General features: G+C 42.5%; 1 protein-coding gene, 1 long non-coding RNA gene and 1 other non-coding gene across 3 annotated transcripts in view; 1 reads left to right on the top strand and 2 right to left on the bottom strand.

The window, feature by feature from the left end:
* Adgrl2 (adhesion G protein-coupled receptor L2) overlaps positions 1-13,586 on the bottom strand; it is a 612,895-nt gene that overhangs the window by 500,896 nt on the left and 98,413 nt on the right. The window lies entirely within an intron of this gene.
* LOC142854806 (uncharacterized) overlaps positions 1-13,586 on the top strand; it is a 91,655-nt gene that overhangs the window by 63,615 nt on the left and 14,454 nt on the right. The gene's annotated exons all lie outside the window — the stretch shown is intronic.
* LOC142855245 (U6 spliceosomal RNA) lies at positions 9,844-9,952 on the bottom strand. The gene has a single exon (XR_012911500.1). It is a non-coding gene; the product is annotated as a U6 spliceosomal RNA (small nuclear RNA).

Raw genomic sequence — 13,586 nt, 5'->3', positions numbered from 1 at the left:
CGTTTCCACCACGGGACCTTGTGCTGTCCTTGTCCCAAAGGTATTATGCTGTCTATGGCTTTCCTGTGGATTGGAATCTTAGTGAAATAAGGAGACCACAAAGGAGATTGACCCGCACTAATCTATAATCCTTTCATTGTGTCGTAAAATTATGAGAATTATTCAAGTGAAATAGGAAATTGACTGCCATTTGATTAAATAAAAGGGAAGGAGTACAAAGTAATTTTCTTAAATTGAGGGCAAATAACTGTCACAAAAATCAAATTTCTTGGCATACAAATAGGTCACATCCTTTGTCTAACAGGCGTATTTGGGTGGGAAAGGAATGAGTGGACGCATGGCCATGAATCCCCTCACCCAGCACATCATCAGCCAGTCGGGCCCCCTTAGCGAGGAAGGAGATCAAGCTGCCTCCTGCAAGCTCAGCAGGCAGAGGTCCAAGGGATATTTACCATTTAGTTTAGCATTTCCATCCTGAAGACCTTTTGTGCACAGCAGCAGGACAGCTCTCAGCGCCGAGGAAAGGCGGCGGTGGATGAGGTGTGCCCCCCTCCCCGGGAAACTCCCGATGGTCTTGAAACTTTCCTGTCAGACTATTACACAATCCAGGGCCTTTTCCAAGCAGGAAGTATGATATTCCAAAGACAACTTGACCTCCTGATTGAAAATAGGCCTGGGTGAGTAGGTGGGTGGAGGTGGGGGTGATGAGAAGGGGAATTGTAATCAGGCCTGGGTTAAGTCAATCAAATTCACAGATACAAGTGAGTTAATTTTGATAGGAACACAGTCTAATGTTTCTCTTAAGACAAAAGTCCCAATTATTTATTCTCCTTGGGGTATGTCTCAGCCGCCCACAAGATTCTAAATGTTCAAGAGTTTCAAAAAAAAAAAAAGTCAGCGTAATTACAGAAAACAGTCTTTAAACAGCGGTATCCTGTTTTGTTTCCTGCATACGCATTGAGGTGCTCCTCGGAATGCTTGACAGCATCCACCTCCAGAAGCAAGCCTCAAGATTGTCTCAAGATTGTTTGCTGGGAGCTTTTACACACAGCTCCTCAGCAGCAGGCCCGTTGATCCTCTGGACCTGGAAGCCCACAATCGCCCTATTGTTTACTTTGCAGTCAGAAAAGCAATGGTCCCCATAATCCTACCAGCCATGTTCCCCCAGCAGCAGGTCCCCACCTCTGGTTCCCAGAGGGGCTTCAAACACTGGCGATAGATTAGCATCTCCATGGCTTGATGCGATCTATGGCAAACCCATCAGCAATAGCCCTTTGAAAAGTGTGGTCAAGGCTAAATGATTTGCTGTGAGACAATTTTGTTCTTGAGGTAGAGAGAAATTAGGGATAACTCCTGAGAACTGAATGCCCCAGCGGAGGGGTAATCCAATGCCTCAGACCTCTTGCCCTCTCTCAGCACTTTGTTCTGTTGTGAGGAATGAGGGAGGGGAAAGCCCAATTGTGTGTTGATGATCAGAACATTCCCTCCATGAGAGTGTAAGAAAGACACACGCCACTACCAATTAACCATCAGCGGGGCAAGGTATTTATTCGTTCTGTCCGATTCTGTGGGAAGTGTGCCTTATTAGCATTGAAGCCCAAAGACGTAATACAGCAGTCCACACTCACTTACCCTATGAGGAAAAGCAGAGTGGGCACGCCGGGTTTAGAAAAGCAAGTAAGTAAACAAATAATAAATCAGCCATGTTGCTCTTCCTGGTCTTTGCTTCAGTCCTAAAACACAAAGTCACCAAATGAAATCTTATTTCCTCCCTGCTTCTCTCTGTGTTTTGACAATAGAATGGGGGCTTGCATTTTAAATTAGTACCATCACAATCACGAGAGTGATCAGGGGCTGCTAATTCCCTCCATAACCGTCCCCCCAGCCCCTCCCCCTCCATTACACTTTGAGTCAGAGTGGCTGGCCTGGGACTGAGAGATTCTCTAGGGTCCATGCTTGTGGCCCCATCAGAAGAAAGTTTCCCCTGGCTTTCAGCTGGTTCCTGGCATGTATCCGGGGGATCTGTGGTGAGTGGCAACTCGGGACTCACTTTTCATCCCATCAGGCTGTGGTTAGGCTTAGTAGCGTTTCTTTCTTATCCCAGCCACTAGGAGTCAATCCCCCTGAAAATATATGGTTTTCTTTCTTTCTTTTTATTTTTTTCTTTCCCCTGAAAGGCATGGAATCAACTCCAGTATCCCTCTTTACCCTTAAGACACAAACACAAAATAATGGCGCGCGTTCTTTATGTAAGTTAGGGAAAGACAGCAGAGGGCTGGCTGAGGGTCTCTGCTTCCCAGTTTAATTCATTTGCTTTTCTACTAAGGATCTTAGAAGAGGCTGATGTCCTGTAACTTAACCGCTGGCATACTATTTCATTAAAGAATCAGGGATAAATAATACTGCTGCCTTTTCATGTTAAAAAAAAAAAAACCCAAGCCAAACTTAAAATGGGAGGATTTAGAGTGTAATGTTATCAGTTCGAGAATGAACAGGGAAATATTAAATACCAAAATTGTTAAGATAAAGCAAACAGGAACCTGTGCAGATGTATGCGAAGGGCCACTTGGTACATGTCTTAAGTCAGCACTTAACAGAGGTTAGCATTTCTTGGAGCACTTTGGGAAACGAAAGAGAACAATAGAAGGTTGCGAACATTTTATACTGCCCAGTCAGGCTATTTTAAAGACAACAAGAACTGCAGCCCAGCCCACGAGCAAGACAGAAGAAGGAAATTTTCAGTCATTTCAGAAAGTGAGGACATGTGCACCCTGGAGCGGGTGGGGGTTGGGTGGCGGAAAGCCAACATCTCAGAATGCAAGAGAGCTTTGTCGGGAAGGAGGAGCTGTGACTCCCGCGCCACTGTCCTCCGGGGGTCTTCGGCGGCAGCAGCTTCCTGAAACTCACCAAGCCCCTTCCCACCTTAAAGCATTCGCACCCCAGCCTCTGACTGGAAATGTGTGTCCTGGGAGCCTGATGGAGCTCTCTCTCTACTGCACTCTAACCGCGGTGCTCAGACCCCTCCGTGTGCTCCCCCTCCCTCCCCAGTTCGGCTTCTCTCCACCTCTCCCATTCATTTCTTCCTCTTTCTTTTGTTCCTCCTTTTTTTCTTCTCTCCCTCTTTTTCTCCCTTCCTTTTGCTCCGGGCTGACTGGGTAGCCTGGCTCTCTATTGGAGAAAGACTTTGAACTTCTAATCCTCCTGTCTTTATATCGCAAGTACTATAATTACAAGTGTTCACCTTCCACACCCAGCACTAGGGATTGAACCCAGGACTTCAAACATGCTAAACAAGCACTTGTCCAAACTAAGACACATCCCCAGCCTCTTGCCTTAGTTTTCTTCAAGGACATGCTACTGCCTAGAGGTATATGGTCATTCATTCACCTGTCTCTGCGTTTCAGCCTTGTGCTTTTTGTCTTTTCACCTTCTTCCTTTCCTTCTGCTACATTTATACATGTGTATAATTGCATAATCCTTTTTCATTTCATTTTATTGTTGCCAAGTAAATGTTTCTGCAGAGCCTGCATTATTTGGCATATAAAAGTCATTATTAATTTTCTCCTAAACTGATTTAATTTATGTGAATGGGTACTCAGTCAGAATATGCGTCTGAGTATCACATGTGGGCCCAACACCTGTGGAGTACAGAACAGAGCGTCTAGTTCCTTGGAACTGAAGTTATAGATGGTTACAAGCCTCCATCCCCGTGCTGGGAACTGAATCCAGGCTTTCTGCGGAGCAGCCAGTGCTTGTGTGACTGCTGAACAATCTTTCCATTCCTGGACATCACTGTTTCCTTTTGGTTGTTGCTGTTGTTGTTGTATGTATTTTGAATTATTAAACCACAATTTCTGAGGAACAGCCTTAGAGGACCTCAGTAGCTTAGCTCAGGGTACTGCAAAGGGGAATGGACACTTGACTTACCTCACTACAATGTTTTTCAAGCAGCAGGAGAGTCATGGTTCTTACAGCTTGCAACCAACTGACAGTGCCCAGAATCACGGGCTGACTAATGGTTTAGGGAGCGGACCAAGGACATGACTCTTTCCTTCCTCCCAATGCCAGATTACATAGACCACGGCAGGTGGCTCTACAGGGAGGCTCACAGCTCACCTTCCTGTGACAGAAGTTACAATGGCCAGAGAAAAAAACACAGATCCCACACACAAGACTTGAAGATCCAGGGGAACCTCTTCCTACACTCAGCTTTGCTGAGGACTGTCAGAAGGAGTAGGAACAGCTGCTACCAAAACTGTACACAAGTCCACAGGAACCAGCAGTGCATAAAGAAGTGAGAACAGACAAAGGGAAATGATCAGATGCTTGGGCAGAGAAGGGGAAATCCAGCAAGCTTGGGCTCTTCCGACTTTTCTTCATCTCTCTGTGACACATTCCTTCCTCCCAGGTATGGGGCAGAACCTCCCTGTACAATCAGAGAAGGGGGTCACGGAGTTTCTCTTTGGCCACTCATAGGAAGGCAGGGGAAGGTCAGAGGAGAGCATGTTTCTAGTGTTCTGACCTGCCTGCAGGGGAAGAGGCATTCTGATTTCTGTGAATTGCTTGGGGGAAGGAGAGCAGAATGGTGGTCCTCAGATAGAAGGGCAGAGAAGGGCCATGGAGGAACTCGACGCTCCTTTGAACATCTTTCTCTTTAAAGTTCTCAGTGTGTAAAAAGTCTATCTGCCGGGACAACCTCTTCCAAGCCCCAATACCATAATATCCTAACCTTGTGGTTTATTGACACCTCCGAAATTCTCTTTGCAGTTTATCATAAGACAGAAAATGTTTACTGACACACAGAGCACAAGTTTGTCCTTGATAGAAAAGGTGACAGCAGATGCCAGAAGAAGCACAGTGACCCACTGTTTCTCATGATGATTCACTGAGAAGTGACACCACACAAAAGACAAGCTTATTGTCCAGACTGTCTGCCAACAGAAATGGGTCACCATGGCAAAAGCCACTTTGGGTAGGCATTGTGGACAATTCACAAACAGGTACTTTGAAAGTGTTTCTAATTTTGGAGCTCTATGGGATGATGCAGATTCATTTTTTTTTCTTTTAAAAATTTTTGCTTGGAAAAACTTTTACTTTTCTACTCTCCCTCCCTTCTCTCCCTTCTCTCCCTTCTCTCTCTCTCTCTCTCTCTCTCTCTCTCTCTCTCTCTCTCTCTCTCTCTCTGTGTGTGTGTGTCTGTGTGTCTGTGTGCTTGGGGGGTATGTGTACCCTTGCTAGGCATGTATTGCTGTATGCATGTAGAAGCCCAAGGGTAACTTGTGGGGACCAGTTCTCTCTTTCTACCTTGTGGTATCTAGGGATTGAACTCAAGTCCTCAGATGTGGCAGCAATGCTTTTACTGGCAAAACCATTTCTCTTGCCACCCCCCCTCCCACACAGACTTTTGGCTCTTTTGAGATAGAATCTCATACCTAGAATATGCTATGCACCCAATAATTACTTTGGACTCTTTATCTTCCTGTCTCTGCCTCCTGAGTGCTGGGATCATATGTGTGCACCAGGAGCCCATTTATGAGATCTCAGAACTCTAATCCGGGACTTCCCGCTTGGAAAGCAGCACATGAGCTGACCTGCAAACGCAAGCCCTTAGTAAGAAACTTTGAAAGTGTTTATTTTTCATTTGTGGGGCATATGGACTGACTTATAAATATTTTTGGAAGTGTAGGACTTCTAGGTATCAGGGCTCAGGAGCTAGTATTCCCATATCTAGGATGTCGACATGCCAGTGTGCCCTGCATATTGGGTAATCCCTCTGCCAGTGAGCCCCACCTACTGCTGCCACACTAGTTACTGTAAGCTCAAGAAAACAGAGAGCTCCGGAGAAGTGAAATGTTCTCTCATGTTTCTCCCCTGAAACATGGTCCTATAGAAATTCTCTGACCTATCTCCCCTAAATGAAATTCCAAAGACCCCCTTGTCTCAAGTATTCTGCCTTGTAGCTGCAGGGCAATAGAAATCTGAGTGTACTGGCTTTGCTTGCTAAGCTCGCCTAGCCGGTGGTGACTCTGTTTCTGTAGTCCTATTTCCACATGCTGCTCGACTCTTTTGGAACACTGTTCAAAAATCACGACTGTTCTTTTGCTTTTCAGATTTCATTTTTGAAGGATCCATGCCACAGAGAGTGTTGGGAAAATAACATTGTCATGCTTTTCTCTTGTTTATCTTTGACTAAAGGGTGGTCAGTCATGAACTGTGGACTAGGTGGGAAAAATATACAACCATGTCATTTACAGACTCTGGGCCCCACAGAAGGTGTCTGAGGTATTACACCTACTCAGGAGACTGCAGAAACATTGGGCATAAATGGATGAAAGTCATCTAAAGAGTAATAGTTTTTTAAATCAATGTCCACAAGGCTCAGTGTTTTGCCTGTGGAGAAGAAGATCCCCTTTCTCTTGTTCTTGCCTCTCAAATTCAGAAGAGCAGTAGTGAAGCATTGGAATGATTTTCTCCTGTTCCTCTGTCCTTCGTTATGGGATGTCAGGTGAAAAACTTGTGCTTAGTGAGGGAAAATTATTTCTTTCCCCTTCATAGATGCCGGAGTATGCACATCAAGCTTAGCACCTAGTTCCTCTTATAAACCAGGTCCAATATCTCCTTTGCTGACTATTTAGGATATTTAGCAAAGGCTTAAACAAGGTGAGATAGGAGAAAAAAATCCATAGGGACAGGAGAATGAAGAAAGTGGGACTCAAGAACCCAAACATCCAGGAGTGTGTGTACACGTGAGCCTGTATTTGTCTTGTCTTTATGTATGATAGGGCTCTCTCCCCTCCCTCTTCCTCCCATTCTTTTGTGCCTCAGAATAGCAAAGAGATGGGGATTTGCAGAGCCTCTGTGGATTGATCCATCATATTCTGACAGCTGGATTCCCAGAAACAGAGAATTAGACTTTTGGAGTGGACTCATTTTCAGTTGAATCTTATAAAGTGCTCACTTGAAGCTGGCCCGTTGAGGGTCCTCCGGCAATATTAGTCACTGGTGTTGATGTTAATTGTTCCCCTTCAGACACCAAGCATGAGCTGGCAATATAGGGCAGAGGGTGAAGGCGCTTGCCCTGCAAGCCTGATGACCTATGTTTGATTCTGGGAATCTATGGTAGGAGGAGTGATCAATCAGACTCCCAATGTTTGTCTTCTGACCTTCAGACACACATGAGTTCACACACACACACACACACAATATATATATTGTGGCTGGGTCTAGTTAGTGATAGAGAACTTGCCTAGGATGTGAGTTTCTGGGTTTCATTTCCATCACTATAACAAATAAACAAGGACCTAATATCCAAACAACTAACTCATGTCTCAGCATCATTGCTGATACTGTGACACCAAACATTCAGTACCAGTTGAAGATAAAGTCATTGGGCTGACTTTTAGAGTCATGGATAAAGAATAAAATGCTAAGCCACTTAAGAAAAACCAGGAGAGTTAGATTTTTAAACCATTATTACACTCAAATTAGAGATATTTTAGTATCTCTAGTCAAGAAGATTAAAAGTAGAGGTAAGACTTGATGCTTTTGATATTTGGAATAAAAATGTGCTTTTGCATTGAAAACTGACTGGATTCAATGATAGGTGCTGTTATTTGTGGGCAGAGGAACGGGTGGGAATGCTTCTCAAGTGTGCACACAGGACAAAAACCTCCAGGCACCAGCAGTCGAGGTCTCAATTGGCTTTTCAGCTACACTGTGGTTTATTGTACTCTTTACACCAGCTCTAAGAAGACACTACATATCATTATGTCTCTTGGAAAATCATTATAGTGCAATTAAAAGCAATGTTGTTTCACGAACGAACATGGGCTTCTACTCTGTGTCTCATGGCTGGGCACTTCCTTGAGCCTCTTGTGACTACGTGCCCTTGTGATGGTCAAGAGACCCAGCTGTCGAGAAAACACTCAACAGATGGCAGTGGCAGCGGATGTATCACCCTTCCTGGGAGCCTCTCTGACATCTGAGCTGTGGACCTCCATCAGCGTTGGTGTGCAAATGACTCCTTTCAAGTCACAGTGGTCTGGAATGTTCAGTGACAAAATTAATCTCCCTCCAGAAATGAAGGAAATTGAATTGCCCTTATGAAATAAAGTGCATACTATAATACTTAAATATAGCGTCCCTTTGAAAACTTTTAAATTCTTATAGATAAGAATGACAGGGAGGAAGTTGACACATCACTAAATGGACCCTTTTTCTTTAGGATGAGAGCAAAGCGATATTGGTCCCCTTTCTCATTGTGTGAAGCTCTGTACAGATTGGTTTTATATTTCTTTCTTTCTTTCTTTCTTTCTTTCTTTCTTTCTTTTCTTTTCTTTTCCTTTCTTTCTTTCTTTCTTTTTTTTTTTAAAAGAGCAATTTAACCTTGGCCTTAGTAATGACATGACTTGTTGAATGACGTGGTCTATAATGAAATTAGCCTAAGTGGTTTGAGAATTAATTAAGTGGTTTCATTTTACGTTGTAGCTGGCATTTTAACACAAAACACTTAAGCCTCCCTCTTTATTATCATTCCTCCTATGCGTGTGTGTGTGTGTGTGTGTGTATAACATTACTGGAAGAAGACATCTATGGCTGAGGAGTCCCAACAATGTGCCAGACCATGCTGGGACTGAGCCCCATTACTCAGTATTCAGAATGGGAGTTGCAGATGATTTCTGACTCATGTTCCTTCCTGTCAGTCACACAAAAGACTCAGGTGCTGGAGCCTCAAGTCTGTCTAGAGAACATTCCGGTCTGTCTGGGTATGTAATTCCGCGACAGAACAGTCTTGAATAATAGGTATGGGCCTTCCTTTGTGTCCTGCAAAAAACGTCCTAGGTGCTCCTGCCTGCTACCTCAACCCCCTTTCTGATATCTCCAAATGATGGGTGTTGGTTTTCTTTACTTGGGCCCATATATAAGTGTACGCTGTCAAATCTTCAAAGTCGGTTATGTAGGGATCACTATGTCCTTCAGCATTAAGTTTAATTTTGTCAAAATTGTCTTTCCTTTCTGATGTCATCAACATTGTGTCCTAAGATCTACATTTATTCTAAAACTCTGACATTTATATTGTCTAGTCGTGTCTGACAAGAAGGACCACCTGCTGTACGTGCCTTCTGTTAATGTAATCACACTTCGGTCTTACTAGTTCCTCTCTGGATAAGCTGTAAGATGATCTCTCTCTCTCTCTCTCTCTCTCTCTCTCTCTCTCTCTCTCTCTCTCTCTCTCTCAACAAACAAGGAATCAGGAATCAGCAGGAACACAGCCTGGCATAAATGACATAGTATTCATTTTAAATCGATTGTATGTGTTCGAGACAGAAGGATTTTACTTGTTCTAAGAGCTCAGTGACTGTCAGGTGTTGTACTAAGTCCTCTACGCGCATCATTAGATTTTATTTTCACACACGTGTGAGATGAGTGAGCATCCACCAGGGCAGCACACGGAAAATGGTGTCAAAACTGATCATATACCTGAGCCTAGGCCATCTTCTAGACTTCTCCATTTTCTCAGAGAAATACAAGTATTTCTTATCTAAAAAATATACTATTTTTTCCAAGTCAGGGTTTCTTTGTGTAGCTCTGGCTGTCCTGGAACTTGCTCTATAGACCAGGTTGGCCTCAAACTCAGAGATCAACCTGCCTCTGACTTCCAAATGTTGGGATAAAAGGCATATACCACCACCACTATTTCTCTTTAAATGTATATGTTTGCAGAGTACCATCATATTATGAATAGGTGTATGGGCTAATTAAAAAACAATGAAAATATGTTTTTGTTTATATAATGAAAGAACTTTATATGTTAAAATACTATAATTTCTATAAAAACCTAATAAACAATAGATACATGTTTTTTAAATTTACATTTCAGCCTTGCACAGGGGCCATAACAATCTTCCTTGTATTGTTTCAGTTTTAGCATATGTGCTGCTGAAGTGAGCACATACATGTTCTTTTGAAGGAGTCAGAAATATTTGACATAAGTGGATTATTGTTTGAAAATTTCTTTTTGAAAATTTCATTGTAATATAAATAATTTTATGATTTCTTTGCATGGAAATTAAATGAAAATTAATCTTCTCATTTACTGAATGAAATACTCTATAAATAACACTATTGAGGAGAATTTCAGATCCTTCTTCAACAGCCTACAGATGGTGATACTTTCCAGGCCGAGATTGTATGCAAATGATATAAAATTACCTTGTTTTCAAAGGTAATTAATAGATCAGGATCTATGAAATTCGGGGATTGAAGAGAGGAGACTAGTTAAACTCCCTACCTTTCCATGTGTGTGCTGGGAATCAAATCTAGGACATCATGCATGAGTCTTTCAATAGATCATTAGGGGGACATAAGGGGGACATCATTTAAATAGTTGGGTGTGTGTGTTCTTTTCCTGAAGAATAAACACATAATGGGAGGAACACGACACCCAGAAAGGATTGTGCATCCTGAAATATTTTATGCCTACGTTAAATGCAATGCTGTGCTTTCGAGCTCCACCCCAGTGAAGTATTTGTTCGCAATCATTTACACACCAACTGCAAACCCAAAAGTTGCTCTTTGAGGTTTCTGTGCGTGGTTGTCATGTTCTGATATCTGCATGTAGGAAGACAGCGGTGGTCATTTCATCTGGAGCATCTACCTCTTTGCTTTTACCCAGCTGATATTTAATGATTTACCACTTAATGTACTTCATCTTCTGTAGCCCCAAGTTCAAGCAGAAGCAGCTGCTATTAAGCATGCAATAATATTGAACTTCCCACCAACGACCTATGAGAGTATCTTTCTCAGCTTTAGCTACCGAACCCATCTGGCCTTTCCCCTATGCCTGACAACAGAGGGAGGGGAGCTGCCCACTTCCCATCAGTGCAGTCTGGGACAGAAGGTATAATTATGCTAGCAAAACATCTTCAAATCAAAATTCCTCATGTAAGCAGCGATCTGCCACTCAGGAGAACAAAACAATACACGGTAGCTCATTATCAAAAGAACGGGGAGAAAGCTCAGAAAACATGGAAAACTCCTGCTGAGCTGAAATCAATCCAAAGGGTAGAGGTGTCCCTGGCAGCGAATCTGCCAGAGAAACTTATTTTCTTATAACTTCTACCTGCTCCCTTTAGTATAGGTATTTGAGGAGCCTCCTTTCTCATAGTTTTGGAAGATATCTGGACAGACGCAGAACTAGAGAGATGCGGAAATCATCTATAAAAACAGACTTTCAAAAGTCTAAAGCAGGACTGGGATGTGGCTTAGTTGGTAGGATGCCTTCATAGCATGAAGAAAGCCCTGAATTCAGTCCCCCGGGACTGTATAAATCAAGGTTTGTGGCACATGACTCTAATCCCAGCACCAAGAAGCAGAGACAGGAGAATCAGATGCTTAAGGTCATCCTTGGCTACAAAGCCACTTCGAAGTCAACCTGTGCCACATGAGACTCTGGCTTAAAAAACATCATCACCCTCACCCTCCCAACTCCCCCCACCCCCCCCCCCACACCAAACCTAACATATAAGATAGGTAAAGAGATTGGATACTTTTGGAAGGAGAAACATAGCATTTATGTTAACAAATAAAATGCATGATCTACATCTGAATTTAAGGCTTTTAGAATTATTGTGAAGTTCTTAAACAACTGAGTACAGCCTATGCCTCTTTCCCCATAAATTTGTTTGTTAACATTGTAGCATCAATAAATTAGGATTTACAAGAATATGAAAATGATTATAAATTCTCACTGTAATTACACTCTTGTCAGACAACAACTGTTATCTAGTTATGATGGTATCTAATCTCTTGGCTGCATACAGTGGACCAAACACAGTTTTCTTTTCTAACAATAGAATCCTAAAAAACAGAGGAGACAGTGGGACCAAATGTTTTTACTGTGGACAACGTTCTTGAAGGTGTCGAGTCTAACGGGATTAGACTTCTATCTGTGCAGCATCTTTCATTCTTAAAACTAGGATCAGACTTTTCCTCCAATGGTTTTTAAAAATTTATTATTATATTTTGAAGATTTACTTCTTAACCAAAAGGGTTGCATTTACTCCTGTGCATATTGGAAAATCAAATTGACAGTACTATTTTATTTATTTCTGTTTGGAACTGGGGTTTGAACATAGAGCCCCATGCAGCTGTCTCTTGGAAGGACAACTCCAGTGCTCTCTGCACGTTTATTTTGAAGTCTCAGGAAGCTGTCCAATCTGGCCTCCAACTCACTGTAGGAGGCCTTGAATTTGTGACCCTTTGGCCTCCAATCAGCTGTAAAGAAACTGATATATTTCTAAAGGTCGATGATGTTTAGTAGTTTGGACTCACCATTTGGCAAAAATGTAGATAATGTCTACAATGTTGATCATGATTCCATTATGACGTATGAAAAGCCTTCTCCATGAGATGGCTGGGTGACAAAAGTGTGTGCTTAGGGAACTTTGCTCATACACATGTAGTCTCAGTACATAGGGATGGAGACCAGAGGACAGGAAGTTCAAGGTCATCCTTGCACATGTAGTGAGCACTAGGCCAGTTGGGGCTACATGAGACCCTGTTTCAGGAAAACAAAACCAGGTGAAACCAGAGAGTGTAATGTGCTCCAGCTTAGCACTGTACTGTGTCTAGGCAATTGATAGGTGGGCTGTTCAGGCCATTTACGGCAATTAGTTTTCCTGCCTGGCTGGCCGCAGGGCTAAGGCTTATGTACCTGGACTCTCAGCTTTGTCTCTACTTGGAAAGAAGGCTTCGAAGTGTTTGCTTATTTATAGCCACTAGGACGTTTTCATGTGGACAGAAGTATGTGTTGGGATGGAGATCTGAGCCCAGATGATCATGATTCCATTAAAGAACACATGATCAAACACGCATCTGCTGTGTGAGCTGCTGCAAATTGAAGATCAAGTGTTCATGCATCAAGCTCAACAACTTAGAAAATTTGATTTGGAAATCTTCCCCAAGCTCCTTCTTTAAGTCTGAATACTGACAGGTATTTTATATGATTTTTTTGTTCCCCTGTTTGCTCAGTTCCAAGATTTATAGGAGCTCTAATTTGAAGCATGGCAGAAATGTCACTGTGCAGACAGCAGGGGTTTCCCCAACAAAATTTTATTATAATTGTTTCCAGGCCCAAGGGCAAATTATTATGGGGAAATACATATATTTAAAAATAATGCTTGCATTCTTTTTCCTTTTAAAACTTTGAAAGTAAATTCTGTTGCCTTGTTTTTTTTTTTTTTTTTTTTCCAAGAAAGCAGATGTCCTGGTTTGTTTTCTTCTGAGCAGCTTTAGCACATGTATTTGGTAGTTGTTAGAGGCTGTGTTTACACAAACAGCCAAGAACAAATTCAGTCTCTCCTTAGCTACGCCATTGGCTGGACATGAGAGAACACTCAAAGAAAGTGAACATTTCACAATTCACTGTTACTGTGAGCTATGCCTATAGGAGCCTCTTACTGAATATATCTGTCATATGGTAGAAAATGAAAATCCAATTAGAAATGGCATATCTTACAAAGGAGGTATATGGATAGATCTGAGTCTGACGGGAAGTGGTACTTGGGGGTTGATGGCAACTGTAA

Source organism: Microtus pennsylvanicus, chromosome 7 (genome assembly GCF_037038515.1).
Source record: "Microtus pennsylvanicus isolate mMicPen1 chromosome 7, mMicPen1.hap1, whole genome shotgun sequence".
Classification (NCBI taxonomy): Eukaryota; Metazoa; Chordata; class Mammalia; order Rodentia; family Cricetidae; genus Microtus; species Microtus pennsylvanicus.
Note: the sequence above shows the minus strand (reverse complement) of the source record. Positions and strands in the feature narration are given on the sequence as shown.